This window comes from Schistocerca piceifrons, chromosome 2 (assembly GCF_021461385.2).
Source record: "Schistocerca piceifrons isolate TAMUIC-IGC-003096 chromosome 2, iqSchPice1.1, whole genome shotgun sequence".
NCBI classification, from domain to species: Eukaryota; Metazoa; Arthropoda; class Insecta; order Orthoptera; family Acrididae; genus Schistocerca; species Schistocerca piceifrons.
In genome coordinates, this window is record NC_060139.1 from 68,903,568 (window position 1) to 68,920,951 (window position 17,384).

Below are 17,384 nucleotides of genomic sequence, written 5' to 3' on the forward strand. Positions count from 1 at the left end.
TATCAACCCGATACTCCAACTCGTTCCACACTCTCTGTAGCATATCAGGCGTAACAGTTTGGATAGCTGCTGTTATTTCTCGTTTCAAATCGTCAATGGTGGCTGGGAGAGGTGGCCGAAACACCATATCCTTAACATACCCCCATAAGAAAAAATCGCAGGGGGTAAGATCAGGGCTTCTTGGAGGCCAGTGATGAAGTGCTCTGTCACGGGCTGCCTGGCGGCCGATCCACCGCCTCGGGTAGTTGACGTTCAGGTTTCATAACTAACCTTTTTCGTAGGACTCTCCATACAGTTGATTGTGGAATTTGCAGCTCTCTGCTAGCTCTGCGAGTCGATTTTCCTGGGCTGCGAACAAATGCTTGCTGGATGCGTGCTACATTTTCATCACTCGTTCTCGGCCGTCCAGAACTTTTCCCTTTGCACAAACACCCATTCTCTGTAAACTGTTTATACCAACGTTTAATACACCACCTATCAGGAGGTTTAACACCATACTTCGTTCGAAATGCACGCTGAACAACTGTCGTCGATTCACTTCTGCCGTACTCAATAACACAAAAAGCTTTCTGTTGAGCGGTCGCCATCTTAGCATCAACTGACGCTGACGCCTAGTCAACAGCGCCTCAAGCGAACAAATGTACAACTAAATGAAACTTTATAGCTCCCTTAATTCGCCGACAGATAGTGCTTAGCTCTGCCTTTTGTCGTTGCAGAGTTTTAAATTCCTAAAGTTGTGGTATTCTTTTTGAATCACCCTGTATTTATGGTCGAAGGTTGGTTCTGTCCTTAGAATGTATTTGTTTGCCGATAACCATACGGGTTCGCTGGCCCGAGAGGGGAGGCCCGAAGAGGCGGTCACGAGGTCCGAGCGGCCGAAGCCACGAGCTGCGCAAGGAGGGACTGCGCAGAGCGAAGATACCGGAGTACTTCACCGGGGTCAGCGCCGACTACAAGCAGCAGGTCGACATCCCGTCGGTTGGTTGGCAACATTCGTGTCGGACGACCGCTCGTGGCATGGCTGCCCTCTTCTACTTGGCTTTCATCGGCAACACTTAGTAAGCGCTGCGACGCACCGTGGATCCATGGCACTGCTTACTGATAAAGGGGAGTAACATTCTGTAATCCTCGTGGTGATTTGTGTCATTTTCTGCCTGCCCTGCTTATGATTTTCTGGTTTGTATCCGACCCTCCGAGTTTTACTCGGTCACCTCTTTGGTCGTAAATATAGGCTGTAGTATTGTACTAAGACACTAGTTGTCGTTAGAAAATTTGTTCCGCTATTACATTGCCTTTTCTTTCTGGTTTATACACGATCATTAATTTTCTAATGAATCAGGCCATGGTCGTAAATACAGCCGGAGCAATTGTACTAAGGCACAGGTTGCCGTTAAACAAAACAGGGATCTTGTGGCCAGATGTAGATGTTAACCGGTTCAGTTCTTTGATTGTAATTGCATTAGTTATAATCTCAACAACCTGTTGTACTAGGCAGTGCGTTGCTGTCTTTGAAAGACTGGATCATTGCTGGTGTATTTTTTACTGCATTTTCCGGTTCCACCGAGTGAGTTCTCTTCTAATAAGTGTTCATGAGTAATGTTTTAAAACGTTCCTTCAGAGCGGTCTTCATAACTGACAATCAGTTTAACGTTTAAAATATTAACAGCAAACTGACACCAGGGCTTTAGTCAGAATAAGATTGGGATCCAGTCGCACCTTGGTTGCCGATTGAAATTAAGAGGTTGCTTGCTTTGAAGTAAGCCTTATCATCGTCATAATTGTGTTCTAATTTGTTTAACCTTTAAGCACAGGTGCGCATCTTAACCACTAACCTTTCGACATACAGCTTTCAAATTAAAAGTTACGCCATCTGAGTAATTGAAACGGTCTTGTCATCAATGGTGATTATAGTTTTCATGTGTTGCACAAGGGCATTTACTAAGAGAATCTGTGTCCAGCGCGGTAGTAAACACCGCTGTTTCACCGATAACGGGCGGGCTGCAGGTCCGGTCGTCTTGTATTTACTGTCATGTTTATTGTTTTGACTTCTCTTGCAAAAGCTTATTCGTTTCACAAATTTGTTCATTTTGTAAAAAAAAAGTCATATATGTTGTTAAATAAACAGGTTGTGTGAAAAGAAAGTTATATTGGTGGGTCCTCCCTTCCACGTTTTCCTTAATTCCAATAAGTACCACGTCTCACCTATCTGTTTACGGGACTTAGTCTATCCCAAATCATAATTTAGTTTCAAGTTGAACGAACATTATTTGCCGCGCGGGATTAGCCGAGCGGTCTGGGCGCTGCAGTCATGGACTGTGCAGCTGGTCCCGGCGGAGGTTCGAGTCCTCCCTCGGGCATGGGTGTGTGTGTTTGTCCTTAGGATAATTTAGGTTAAATAGTGTGTAAGCTTAGGGACTGATGACCTTAGCAGTTAAGTCCCATAATATTTCACACACATTTGAACATTATTTTCGTGCAGTTTAAGTCAGAATTTGACTTCACCTCATAAACCGAAAAATCTGGATCACTGTATTTTACATTGACTCGCCGTATGGTTTTGCTCATTGTCATATTACAGTTTATTTCAGCATTATAAATTTGGAAAAGTTGTCGGTTTGAAGTGGCCGAGAGGTGTCGAAGACGGATTCTGTCTACTCCCACATTTTTAAATTCTCATACAGGAAAATAGACAATGAGTTTATTTCCAGTTGTACTTCAGCCGTCTTTTGATTTTAAGCTTCCCTATATAACTCAAATGCAGTCCATAGTAACCAGCTGGCGAATGGAGGCCAAAAGTAACTTGTAAAACTATAATGATATTTGTGAGGTGCAATTCACGTATGTCTCCAAATTAGAGATGACTGAAACTATAGTGACAAAGTGGCAGATAATCATATCAGTAATGTTCTACATCTACATTTATACTCTGCAAGCCACCCAACTGTGTGTGGCGGAGGGCACTTTACGTGCCACTGTCATTACCTCCACTTTCTGTTCCAGTCGCGTATGGTTCGCGGGAAGAACGACTGCCGGAAAGCCTCCGTGCACGCTCGAATCTCTCTAATTTTACATTCGTGATCTTCTCGGGAGGAATAAGTAGGGGGAAGCAATATATTCCATACGTCATCCAGAAACGCACCCTCTCGAAACCTGACCGAGCGAGGTGGCGCAGTGGTTAGACACTGGACTCGCATTCGGGAGGACGACGGTTCAATCCCGCGTCCGGCCATCCTGATTTAGGTTTTCCGTGATTTCCCTAAATCACTCCAGGCAAATGCCGGGATGGTTCCTCTGAAAGGGCACGGCCGACGTCCTTCCCATCCTTCCCTAATCCGATGAGACCGATGACCACGCTGTCTGGTCTCCTTCCCCAAAACAGCCAACCAACCAATCTCGAAACCTGGACAGCAAGCTACACCGTGATGCAGAGCGCCTCTCTTGCAGAGTCTGCCACTTGAGTTTGCTAAACATCTCCGTAACGCTATCACGGTTACCAAATAACCCTGTGACTACATTTTCTAACGACTCTCCCAATGAATCTCAACCTGGCACCCGCCTTACCAACGATTAATTTTATATCATCATTCCACTTCAAATCGTTCCGTTGAGTTTTGACATGGTGTTTTAGTAGTGGGAAAGTAATGTGTACTATGGTGACAAACTTAGAAAGCTGCCCACAAACAGATGTATTACACTGTGCTGTTCTTATGAAGTCATGTATGAGAATGATTAGATTCCATCTGTAATCTGACGACACGGGGGCCTTCGGCCAGCTGGTTGGTTAGTCCTACACTTTAAACAAGTCAGTTTTCCAGATTTAAAACTAGGACAACCATTTTTTCCCCTCCGCGGGGCCTGCTGTTCGGATCACTGTGTCATTTCGTAACGACATTCTTGTGTGTTAGGCCACGATCTCCGTGTTGAGCGAGAAGTAGCACAGAGCGTCTTCGGGCGTGACTGGTTAACCGCTGACCCACTAATGCGTAGTCTTACGGCGGTGGGCAGGCGGCCTACGAATTCTGCCACTGACTCGGTCAGAGCTCGCGGGCGGCGCTCAGACACCGACGAGTTGACTGCTCACCAAACCCTCTCGCTCCCTATGACGTACCATTAAAGATACGTTCAGTATGGAGTAAAAACGTTAGATGTAACACGCTTTTACAGCTACATCTGTATCTACATCAGTACTCCACAAGCCACATTAAGTTGTAAGATACCACTACTAGCTTTTTCCTTCTGCCATCTTACATTCACGAATGGTACGTGAGACAAACTACTCCCGATAAACATCCTTATGAGCTCTAATGTTTTCCTTGTGGTCATTTGGCGAGGATCCCTCAACCTCGTAATTAATCTTCCTACCAGTAAAGACTGTGTTCATGTAGAAATACCACAAAATTTAATCTGTTAAATGAAAAGAACCTTAGCCAGAAATGTTAAAGAAATGGAACGAAACCAGAACATTCACAAAAGAAATGAGAAAAATATCTGTCGTAATGCTGAAATAACTAAAAATAAAATTTGACTGTTCCTTGTTCAACACAAGGAGTCAAAAACCTCAATGGCTCTGGAATAATGCTACACTCATGGAAATGGAAAAAAGAACACATTGACACCGGTGTGTTAGACCCACCGTACTTGCTCCGGACACTGCGAGAGGGCTGTACAAGCAATGATCACACGCACGGCACAGCGGACACACCAGGAACCGCGGTGTTGGCCGTCGAATGGCGCTAGCTGCGCAGCATTTGTGCACCGCCGCCGTCAGTGTCAGCCAGTTTGCCGTGGCTTACGGAGCTCCATCGCAGTCTTTAACACTGGTAGCATGCCGCGACAGCGTGGACGTGAACCGTATGTGCAGTTGACGGACTTTGAGCGAGGGCGTATAGTGGGCATGCGGGAGGCCGGGTGGACGTACCGCCGAATTGCTCAACACGTGGGGCGTAAGGTCTCCACAGTACATCGATGTTGTCGCCAGTGGTCGGCGGAAGGTGCACGTGCCCGTCGACCTGGGACCGGACCGCAGCGACGCACGGATGCACGCCAAGACCGTAGGATCCTACGCAGTGCCGTAGGGGACCGCACCGCCACTTCCCAGCAAATTAGGGACACTGTTGCTCCTGGGGTATCGGCGAGGACCATTCGCAACCGTCTCCATGAAGCTGGGCTACGGTCCCGCACACCGTTAGGCCGTCTTCCGCTCACGCCCCAACATCGTGCAGTCCGCCTCCAGTGGTGTCGCGACAGGCGTGAATAGAGGGACGAATGGAGACGTGTCGTCTTCAGCGATGAGAGTCGCTTCTGCCTTGGTGCCAATGATGGTCGTATGCGTGTTTGGGGCCGTGCAGGTGAGCGCCACAATCAGGACTGCATACGACCGAGGCATACAGGGCCAACACCCGGCATCATGGTGTGGGGAGCGATCTCCTACACTGGCCGTACACCACTGGTGATCGTCGAGACGACACTTAATAGTGCACGGTACATCCAAACCGTCATCGAACCCATCGTTCTACCATTCCTAGACCGGCAAGGGAACTAGCTTTTCCAACAGGACAATGCACGTCCGCATGTATCCCGTGCCACCCAACGTGCTCTAGAAGGTGTAAGTCAACTACCCTGGCCAGCAAGATCTCCGGATCTGTCCTCCATTGAGCATGTTTGGGACTGGATGAAGCGTCGTCTCACGCGGTCTGCACGTTCAGCACGAACGCTGGTCCAACTGAGGCGCCAGGTGGAAATGGCATGGCAAGCCGTTCCACAGGACTACATCCAGCAACTCTACGATCGTCTCCATGGGAGAATAGCAGCCTGCATTGCTGCGAAAGGTGGATATACACTGTACTAGTGCCGACATTGTGCATGCTCTATTGCCTGTGTCTATGTGCCTGTGGTTCTGTCAGTGTGATCATGTGATGTATCTGACCCCAGGAATGTGTCAATAAAGTTTCCCCTTCCTGGGACAATGAATTCACAGTGTTCTTATTTCAATTTCCAGGAGTGTATATGGTATGATGTAAACCAACTTTATTCAGCACGCTACTTTACTAATTATAGCTTTCTCATTGTCTAAGCCCTCTAACAGTGACAGTCTACTTATTCTGCTCTAATCGGTAGCTCACTGATGTAATGGTGAACACATTGCAAAAATGGTTCAAATGGCTCTGAGCACTATGGGACTTAACTTCTAAGGTCATCAGTTCCTTAGAACTTAGAACTACTTCAACCTAACTAACCTAAGGACATCACACACACCCATGCTCGAGGCAGGAATCGAACCTGGGCCGTCGCGGTCGCGCAGTTCCAGGCTCTAGCGCCTAGAACCGCTCTGCCACTCCAGCCGGCGAACACATTACAATACGCATATTTTACCAGCACTTGCAATTGCATGATCCGTCCGCCTGCTTATCTGGGTGGTAACGTGCTCGCCTCCCATGCAAGCGGGCCTGGGTTCGATTTCCGGCCGGGTTGGAGATTTTCTCCACTTGGGGACTGGGTGTTGGGTTGTCCTCATTTCATCCTCATCCCAGGCGCGCAAGTCGTCCAATATACGTCGACTGAAATAAGACTTCCACTCGGCGGCCGAACTTCCCCGAATGGGGCCTCTCGGCCAACGATGCTATACGCTCATTTCATTTCCATTGCATGGTCCACTCAAGAAGCTCCCTAAACATACAAAAGAAAGAGCAACACTGGCAAATGCTGAGAACGCCAGTTATATGAAACGAAACAAAAAATAACGTGGAATTTTTATTATTGTTGTAGGAAGTCAAGAATGTGAACTCCATAGAAGTACATAGACGGTTACCATTCATGTTATTATTTTTCTATAAACGAATTAATCAGTGGATTAGGTTTTGCAGCTGTCTTTGCAATTACTGAAAAAATTATTCGATTATTTTGTCTCTACTTCATGTGAAGTGGATAACAAGAACGAGAAAATCTGTATATGAATTCAGTGAAAAAAAATCTAAGTTTTATTTAACAAATCACTTCAAAAATTATATTGGTGAAAGAAAATTTGCCTGACAGTTATGTTTTACGAAAGAAACTTAGCTGTGCGAAACGGTGAACGATTGTCCCACTCTGGCGGTCCACAAATATATTCCAGTAGTTGTAGACCTCGTTAAATAATACCACTGCAATATTTCAGTTGAAAGTAATAGTACGAAGATGCAGTAAAAATAGAGAATCGTCTCCTTATTGGTTGAAGCACAGGTGGTCGACGATGCGAAACAAGTATAGCCTGTACTGAAGTACACAATTACACAATGTATATCAGCGTCACTGCATGCAATTAGCACTACGAACTTTTTTTTTAAATATGATACACAGTTCGCAGTAAGTGCTCAATACTGAAACTAGTTCGCTGTGCTTTCACAGTCGCTGCTTTCATATTCCATGACACATCAGTTCACGATGAAAGTCACATTGACACCGATACATTGTTCGAAGTGCCGAATACTGAACTTAGTTCACTCGGTAAATCTGTCTGTCTACGGTCACTGGTTTCCTATTATCCTTGACACATTAGTTCATGATAAGAGGCACATTGACACACAGAGTTTCAACTTGGCATTTAACGTTGCGCTTCGTAAACCGCCTCATTAATAAATGCGTCCTATGTCACAGCCTGTATAATGATGTGTGTAAGATTAATTCTTTACGCATAACATTACAATTAACTTTGGCCTTTATTTTTTACAGTTCACAATACGCCGGAAAACAGTCCGTGACAGCGGTTACAAATTCGCCATTCATGCCCTCCACGAGCAAACTACCGTCCTCCCTTTGTTATTTCAAAACACGATACACATCTAAACTCTTCCTTTGCAGAATAGTATCACAATTAAATCTTATTAAATGTGTTCAGTTTAGATCTAAGAAATGATTTGACGATTAAGAAAAATCATTGAACTAAAAACAGTAAATGCAGCAAAATAAAATCCATCTCTGACAGTTAACAGAGAATACAGGAAGTGTAATGTATTACATTATAAACAGTTATTAGTATTGAATAATATATGTACAGTATGTCCCAAATAAGCACCGACAGACTTCAGGGGCAGGTTCCTCACACATAAAAATGAAAAAAAAATTTAGTAATATGGGTTCTAAAATGGATGCCTTACGATTAAGAGTTATGAGCCCTTGTTCATCTTGGATAGTACGAAATACATCTCTTCTACTTCAAGCACTTTTCATATTTTGGGAGGAGGTTATACGGACAAAAACAAGAATAAAGTGTCTAATGGACACAGGCTCCGAAACGCATACCTTTAGAGCTATGATAACTTGGTCACTAGTAGAGACGTGTTTCACATCAGCGAAGATGAACAATTGGTCATAGCTTTTAAAGTAAGCATTTTAGATCTCATGTTTACTGGACATTTTATTCTTGGTTTGGTCCATACTAGCTCCTCTCAAAATATAAAACGCAAACTCCTTGCAGTGGAAGAGATCTGTTTCATAGCATCGAAGATGCTCTTAAGATATGTACACTCCTGGAAATTGAAATAAGAACACCGTGAATTCATTGTCCCAGGAAGGGGAAACTTTATTGACACATTCCTGGGGTCAGATACATCACATGATCACACTGACAGAACCACAGGCACATAGACACAGGCAACAGAGCATGCACAATGTCGGCACTAGTACAGTGTATATCCACCTTTCGCAGCAATGCAGGCTGCTATTCTCCCATGGAGACGATCGTAGAGATGCTGGATGTAGTCCTGTGGAACGGCTTGCCATGCCATTTCCACCTGGCGCCTCAGTTGGACCAGCGTTCGTGCTGGACGTGCAGACCGCGTGAGACGACGCTTCATCCAGTCCCAAACATGCTCAATGGGGGACAGATCCGGAGATCTTGCTGGCCAGGGTAGTTGACTTACACCTTCTAGAGCACGTTGGGTGGCACGGGATACATGCGGACGTGCATTGTCCTGTTGGAACAGCAAGTTCCCTTGCCGGTCTAGGAATGGTAGAACGATGGGTTCGATGACGGTGTGGATGTACCGTGCACTATTCAGTGTCCCCTCGACGATCACCAGTGGTGTACGGCCAGTGTAGGAGATCGCTCCCCACACCATGATGCCGGGTGTTGGCCCTGTGTGCCTCGGTCGTATGCAGTCCTGATTGTGGCGCTCACCTGCACGGCCCCAAACACGCATACGACCATCGTTGGCACCAAGGCAGAAGCGACTCTCATCGCTGAAGACGACACGTCTCCATTCGTCCCTCCATTCACGCCTGTCGCGACACCACTGGAGGCGGGCTGCACGATGTTGGGGCGTGAGCGGAAGACGGCCTAACGGTGTGCGGGACCGTAGCCCAGCTTCATGGAGACGGTTGCGAATGGTCCTCGCCGATACCCCAGGAGCAACAGTGTCCCTAATTTGCTGGGAAGTGGCGGTGCGGTCCCCTACGGCACTGCGTAGGATCCTACGGTCTTGGCGTGCATCCGTGCGTCGCTGCGGTCCGGTCCCAGATCGACGGGCACGTGCACCTTCCGCCGACCACTGGCGATAACATCGATGTACTGTGGAGACCTCACGCCCCACGTGTTGAGCAATTTGGCGGTACGTCCACCCGGCCTCCCGCATGCCCACTATACGCCCTCGCTCAAAGTCCGTCAACTGCACATACGGTTCACGTCCACGCTGTCGCGGCATGCTACCAGTGTTAAAGACTGCGATGGAGCTCCGTATGCCACGGCAAACTGGCTGACACTGACGCTGGCGGTGCACAAATGCTGCGCAGCTAGCGCCATTCGACGGCCATCACCACGGTTCCTGGTGTGTCCGCTGTGCCGTGCGTGTGATCATTGCTTGTACAGCCCTCTCGCAGTGTCCGGAGCAAGTATGGTGGGTCTGACACACCGGTGTCAATGTGTTCTTTTTTCCATTTCCAGGAGTGTATTTTAGAACCCACTAGACACTTTCTCTTCTTTTGGTGTAAGGAACCTGTCCCTAGAGCTTGTTGGTGTTTTCCTGGGATACCCTGTGCTACACTTGCCCGGTCCTTTTTGGAACATATGTTCTCGGACTTTCGACGGTAAACCCCTACATGATACATACCGCCTATAATGTAGCCCTGTCACTGTAATTTCTTGAGCATCGCTGTCACGCTCACGCAGTGCCAAACAATCCTGTGACGAAACACGCAGCTCTTCGTTGTATCTTCTCTGTCCATTCTACTAATCCAACTTGTTAAAGATCACATGCTGAAGAACAATACTCAGGTTCGTTCTTAACAAGTGTTTTGTAAACCACTTTAGTCAGGAATGGATAAAGTTATACATAAAACGCTGCCAATGAATCTTAGCCTGGTGTTTGCTTTTCCTACTGGTTGCTGCAAACAGTGTGACCGAATAGAACTGCGCCTCTTCGCCTGTTTATACGCACTACGCTACATTTATTTACGTCCAGGGTCAGTGCAGAAATCGTCCATCCTCTGTAGGTATTACTGAATTTCGCTGCGATCTTCTAGCACTGCAATCTTCTTATAGGCAGTAGCATCGACTGCGAGTAGCTTCACAGACCCTGCAATGTATTCTGGTATTTCCTTTGTGCCCTAATGCAACAGTGTGTGTCAAATTCGCTTTGAAAACTTAGGTCCTGGACTCTCACTAAAAATTTAAAAGTATATTTCGTTTTAATAGTATTAAAACTGGTGCGTGTGTCGTGACATATTGCACATTTTCGAACAGTTAATATAGTGAAAAACTTATTTCATTTTATAGCATGAGTAGCATTCTACATTTGTGCTCTACACAATTCTGGCAGTAGTATCCTCGTTCAGTAAGTTGCTCACCCCAAATTTGTGTATATGTGAGATTATAAATGTGTGTTTTTGATAATTTTCGTAACTTAAGATCCACGGAGGCTACGAGGGTCGTGCATAGCATATTTCGGTGTAAACTGTGGTTTGTGAACTTTATTTACTGTAGTGTAATCACAACTACCATGTTGTGTTGCAGTCAGTGTTTATATTCTGTGTAGTTATCGTTAAATTTTCGATATTTCTGAGTTTTGATACTGACCGCTATCTATAAGAAAGTTAAAAGTAAGTATAGAGATTCAGTGACAGTTATCCCAAGTTTTTATATTGTCATAGCAAAAATCTCTAGTCAATTGTTAATCGTTTCAGTTCTTACAGGCAACTAGCAATACAAGCGACACTTCACAACCAGTAATTGGAAGACTCAACATGATAAGTTTTAAAGTTATTTGTATATTGTTTAGTAAAATACACTCCTGGAAATTTAAATAACAACACCTTGAATTCATTGTCCCAGGAAGGGGAAACTTTATTGACACATTCCTGGGGTCAGATACATCACATGATCACACTGACAGAACCACAGGCACATAGACACAGGCAACAGAGCATGCACAATGTCGGCACTAGTACAGTGTATATCCACCTTTCGCAGCAATGCAGGCTGCTATTCTCCCATGAAGACGATCGTAGAGATGCTGGATGTAGTCCTGTGGAACGGCTTGCCATGCCATTTCCACCTGGCGCCTCAGTTGGACCAGCGCTCGTGCTGGACGTGCAGACCGCGTGAGACGACGCTTCATCCAGTCCCAAACATGCTCAATGGGGGACAGATCCGGAGATCTTGCTGGCCAGGGTAGTTGACTTACACTTTCTAGAGCACGTTGGGTGGCACGGGATACATGCGGACGTGCATTGTCCTGTTGGAACAGCAAGTTCCCTTGCCGGTCTAGGAATGGTAGAACGATGGGTTCGATGACGGTTTGGATGTACCGTGCACTATTCAGTGTCCCCTCGACGATCACCAGTGGTGTACGGCCAGTGTAGGAGATCGCTCCGCACACCATGATGCCGGGTGTTGGCCCTGTGTGCCTCGCTCGTATGCAGTCCTGATTGTGGCGCTCACCTGCACGGCGCCAAACACGCATACGACCATCATTGGCACCAAGGCAGAAGCGACTCTCATCGCTGAAGACGACACGTCTCCATTCGTCCCTCCATTCACGCCTGTCGCGACACCACTGGAGGCGGGCTGCACGATGTTGGGGCGTGAGCGGAAGACGGCCTTACGGTGTGCGGGACCGTAGCCCAGCTTCATGGAGACGGTTGCGAATGGTCCTCGCCGATACCCCAGGAGCAACAGTGTCCCTAATTTGCTGGGAAGTGGCGGTGCGGTCCCCTACGGCACTGCGTAGGATCCTACGGTCTTGGCGTGCATCCGTGCGTCGCTGCGGTCCGGTCCCAGGTCGACGGGCACGTGCACCTTCCGCCGACCACTGGCGACAACATCGATGTACTGTGGAGACCTCACGCCCCACGTGTTGAGCAATTCGGCGGTACGTCCACCCGGCCTCCCGCATGCCCACTATACGCCCTCGCTCAAAGTCCGTCAACTGCACATACGGTTCACGTCCACGCTGTCGCGGCATGCTACCAGTGTTAAAGACTGCGATGGAGCTCCGTATGCCACGGCAAACTGGCTGACACTGACGGCGGCGGTGCCCAAATGCTGCGCAGCTAGCGCCATTCGACGGCAAACACCGCGGTTCCTGGTGTGTCCGCTGTGCCGTGCGTGTGATCATTGCTTGTACAGCCCTCTCGCAGTGTCCGGAGCAAGTATGGTGGGTCTGACACACCGGTGTCAATGTGTTCTTTTTTCCATTTCCAGGAGTGCATTTCAGCACGCGCAATGCAGCCCTACACAGTACAGATCTGCACACTCAAGTCACCTACTTCCCGTAAATACCGGGAAGGGGAGCGATGAGCTCTAACCCCACGTTCAGTCACATCCCAGATGTGTTCGATCGGGTTCAGATCTGGCGAGGTCGGGTGCCAGCATTTGGAACTCGCCAGTGTGTTCCTCGAACCACTCCATCACACTCCTTGCCTTCTGTCATTATCTTGTTTAAAAATGCATCTCCTGTCGCTAAACATGACCGTCATGACGCTTTACGCGAGGTACACTGGACCCGTGGACGCCTACGCATAATGGAACCATCGCCAGCTGGTCACCGCCCCGCAGTGCAGGTGTTATGAGGAAAACTGTTCCCAGGGGTTGTACTTAGTGAGATTACAGTCCGTGTGTTTATACAAAGTCTTGTGAAAATAACCCAATTGAGAATGTATCTAATTATATCGCCCCAAAAGAACTCGTTTTACTTCCGAATTTTGTGGAACAAAACATACTTGAATGAAATAGTCTCCTAAACGTGTAAATCCCACACAATCCTATCAATAATCCCGTAAAGGCTGAGAGTTTAGGCTTTACTTCTCTGCACTTATCCCCTGTCATCAACAAAACTCGATGTTTCTACACATGATATTGGGGTAACATGACGCTGAGTACGATATAAACATAGTCTGTGCGGTCTGACAGCTGTCACATTCAATTTTACCCTCGCAGCAAAGCTTACACCAATAGCGAATAAGCAGCTTTAATCCTATTGGTCGGTGCTCAGAAACAATAGCGGACACCACGATTTGCGCGCGCGAACGTATCACACAATAAACCACGCCTACTCACTTTTTAATTAATACTAAACTCATATTTATAACACTGCCCCCCAACAGGCACACAAAAATTCATGCAAATGCAGCAGCGTTAACTTAAAATGAAATATAGTTTAAGTGAAAGAAAACTGCTTATAAATAATGGCAGGTCAACAATACCTACAATGAAAGCTAACAGTTCAATGAAAATAGTTATATTACCGTAAGCAAAGTCAGACAAGATTATGGTTTTTAAACAGATGGAAATAAATTTACAAGTTCATCCACTGAATTACTATCTAGTATTTCATTGGGGAGAGCGCAAAACATTGCATCTTATCTTTTCGTTGCTGATGTGTTGAGATGGCGACAGTGTGTTGTGATATTGAAGATGATGTTACAGCAGTTCGTCGGTACAGCCGGCGTGTTGGATCAGCTCCGTTGATTGATTGAAGAGTGCTGATGATCTTCTCATTTAGCAAATGATCTCTGTTGTGTTGGCAGAAGAGCCAACACGTGTTACTAGAGGAGGACGAAATGCACGCGTTTTAGCTCACGCAGGCTGGCGTGAGGAGGGAAGGACTATACTGACGTGGGGTCTGGAACATGACAAGAAATTAGAATTCAGTAAGCGGACGTAAGTAGTTTGATACTTAACTTTAATCTATTAATGATGAACGTCGCTCTTGACGGTATATGATTCACAATATTGTCTGTTCAGAATTCATTCTAATTACTGAATATGGCGCCTTGCTAGGTCGTAGCAAATGACGTAGCTGAAGGCTATGCTAAACTGTCCTCTCTGCAAATGAGAGCGTATGCAGACAGTGAACCATCGCTAGCAAAGTCAGCTGTACAACTGGGGCGAGTGCTAGGGAGTCTCTCTAGACCAGTCCTGCCGTGTGGCGGCGCTCGGTCTGCAATCACTGATAGTGGCGACACGCGGGTCCGACGTATACTAACGGACCGCGGCCGATTTAAAGGCTACCACCTAGCAAGTGTGGTGTCTGGCGGTGACACCACACCTTTCCCGAAGTATCTCGTTTAACTGTTTCATTAATTTTTCCAAAGTCCTCTTCTACCATTGATGACGAGCCTTACCAGTTCATCAGTTACGTGCAAACCACCACCGTGAAATCACCACGCTTGGCAGGAATCAGCACGTTCATAGTACACGTTTTTTAACACACCTGTGGCACAGTTAATAATTATTTACGCTGTTGTCAGCCGCAACGCGAACATACATCGAAGTTCTGAAACTTGCAAAGTGCACGCGATACAGTTCGCCTCGAAACCCGTAACTACAATGTCGTCCGTACACGGCTGTATTGTCGTAGCTACACGAACCAGTCCAACTGGCGGTTTTACACAGTCCAACTTCTCTGTCCACAATAAACATTTTCAGAATCCGGTACGGAAAGAACAGAAACATATATATCACCGTTAACGAGTTTCGTCTGCACCGATTTGAAGGAAAACAAACACAGACATCGCACGATACGAGTTCGCGCCTCCTCCATCTAACACAGACTCTCTACGTACACTATTCGACCGTCACTATCGATACTCCCAGATCGCTCTCGCTCTATTTATACATTATGTCAGTATATTTCTAACTGTAGAAACTATTTTAATCATAATAAACATTTTCAGCGAATGGATCAGCAAAGGATCAAAATATTTTACCTGCTCAATGAACAAGAGAAACGTATTTAATACATCAGAGATAGAAACAAAAGAAATGAAGAGGAAAAAAGAAAAAAAATTATCTCCCGCAAATAACAATGCCTTTACAGCGTCAATGAGCTGTTCCGCTGGAAGACGACGGATTCGCGCCCTCACATCGGCATGATGAAGGTATCGGAATTGATCAGACCGTGTAACGCTCTACTGCTGCCCCAGCGTCCAGTGCTGGCGCTCAAGTGCCCAGCTCGGTCGTAGTTGCGTGTTAACATTGGCACATGCATTGGTCGTCAGCTGCGGAGGCCGATCGTTAGCAGTGTTCGGTGCACTGCGTGTTCACACACACTTGTACTCTGCCCAGCATTAAAGCCTGTTGTTAGTTCCGCCACAGTTTGTCTCTTAACTTGTTTTACCTGTCTGCCTAGCCTAGGAAGTCCGACATCTGTCATGAGGGGTGGCCGCCGAATCCCACGACGTCTGGACGTGGTTTCACCTTGGTTTGGCCACGTGTTGAAGACACGACAGCACTCCTCGAACACCCAACAAGTAGTGCAGTTTCCGAAATGCTCGTGCCTAGTCTCTAGGCCGTCACCATCTGCCCTCGGTCAAACTCAGACAGACCGCGCCTTCCCCGTTGTACACAGGGACAGCATGCTTTCTGATAATAAATGCACCGTGTTTGTGTCTGACTAGCAGTCATTCCACGTCAGATGACGCTACTGTCGCCTGGACGGGTTTACATCGGTGGTAGGTCGGTAGTCATAATGTTCTGACTGATCAGTGTACCTGCGTAATTTCAAGGTGAATTTGTGTGTGCAATTTAGACGTTATGCCCACAATGGAACTGTCCTGCGTACCTCAACTTTTGAGTGTGCTCCAGTCGCCGGGCCAGTTTACTCGCGCGCTGTGATGGATCTGTTACCCGTACCTTAGCAGAACTGTGTCTGCAGGAAGCCCAGATCTGTACACTCTGCTGGCAATGCGCAATGGTCTAAGCATGAGATGTGTTCGTCGTTGTTGTTGTGGTCTTCAGTCCAGAGACTGGTTTGATGCAGCTCTCCATGCTACTCTATCCTTTGCAAGCTTCTTTAATCTCCCAGTACCTACATCCTTCTGAATCTGTTTAGTGTATTCATCTCTTGGTCTCCCTCTAGGATTTTTGCCTTCCACGCTGCCCTCCAATACTAAATTAATGATCCCTTGATGCCTCAGAATATGCCCTACCAACCAATCCCTTCTTCTAGTCAAGTTGTGTCACAAATTCCTCTTCTCTCCAATTCTATTCAATACCTGCTCATTAGTTACGTGATCTACCCATCTAATCTTCAGCATTATTCTGTAGCACCACATTTCGAAAGCTTCTATTCTCTTCTTATTTATCGTCCATGTTTCACTTCCATACATGGCTACACTCCATACAAATACTTTCAGAAACGACTTCCTGACACTTAAATCTATACTCGATGTTAACAAATTTCTTCTCTTAAGAAACGCTTTCCTTGCCATTGCCAGTCTACATTTTATATCCTCTCTACTTCGACCATCATCACTTATTTTGCTCCCCAAATAGCAAAACTCATGTACTACTTTAAGCGTCTCATTTCCTAATCTAATTCCCGCAGCATCACGCGATTTAATTCGACTACATTGCATCATCCTCTTTTCAAGACACTGTCCATTCCGTTCAGCTGCTCGTCCAGGTCCTTTGCTGTCTCTGACAGAATTACAATGTCATCGGCAACATCAAAGTTTTTTTGTCTTATCCATGGATTTTAATCTCTACTCCGAATTTTTCTTTTGTTTCCTTTACTGGTTTCTCAATGTACAAATTGAATAACATCGGGGATAGGCTACTACCGTGTCTCACTCCCTTCCCAACCACTGCTTCCCTTTCATGCCCCTCGACTCTTATAACTGCCATCTGGGTTCTGTACAAATTGTAAATAGCCTTTCGCTCCCGATATTTTACTCCTGCCACCTTCAGAATTTGAAAGAGAGTATTCCAGTCAACATTGTCAAAAGCTTACTCTAAGTCTACAAATGCTAGAAACGTAGGTTTGCCTTTCCTTAATCTATTTTCTAAGATAAATCGTAGGGCCAGTATTGCCGGACGTGTTCCAACATTTCTATGGAATCCAAACTGATCTTTCCCGAGGTCGGCTTCTACCAGTTTTTCCACTCGTCTATAAAGAATTCGTGTGTTCGTT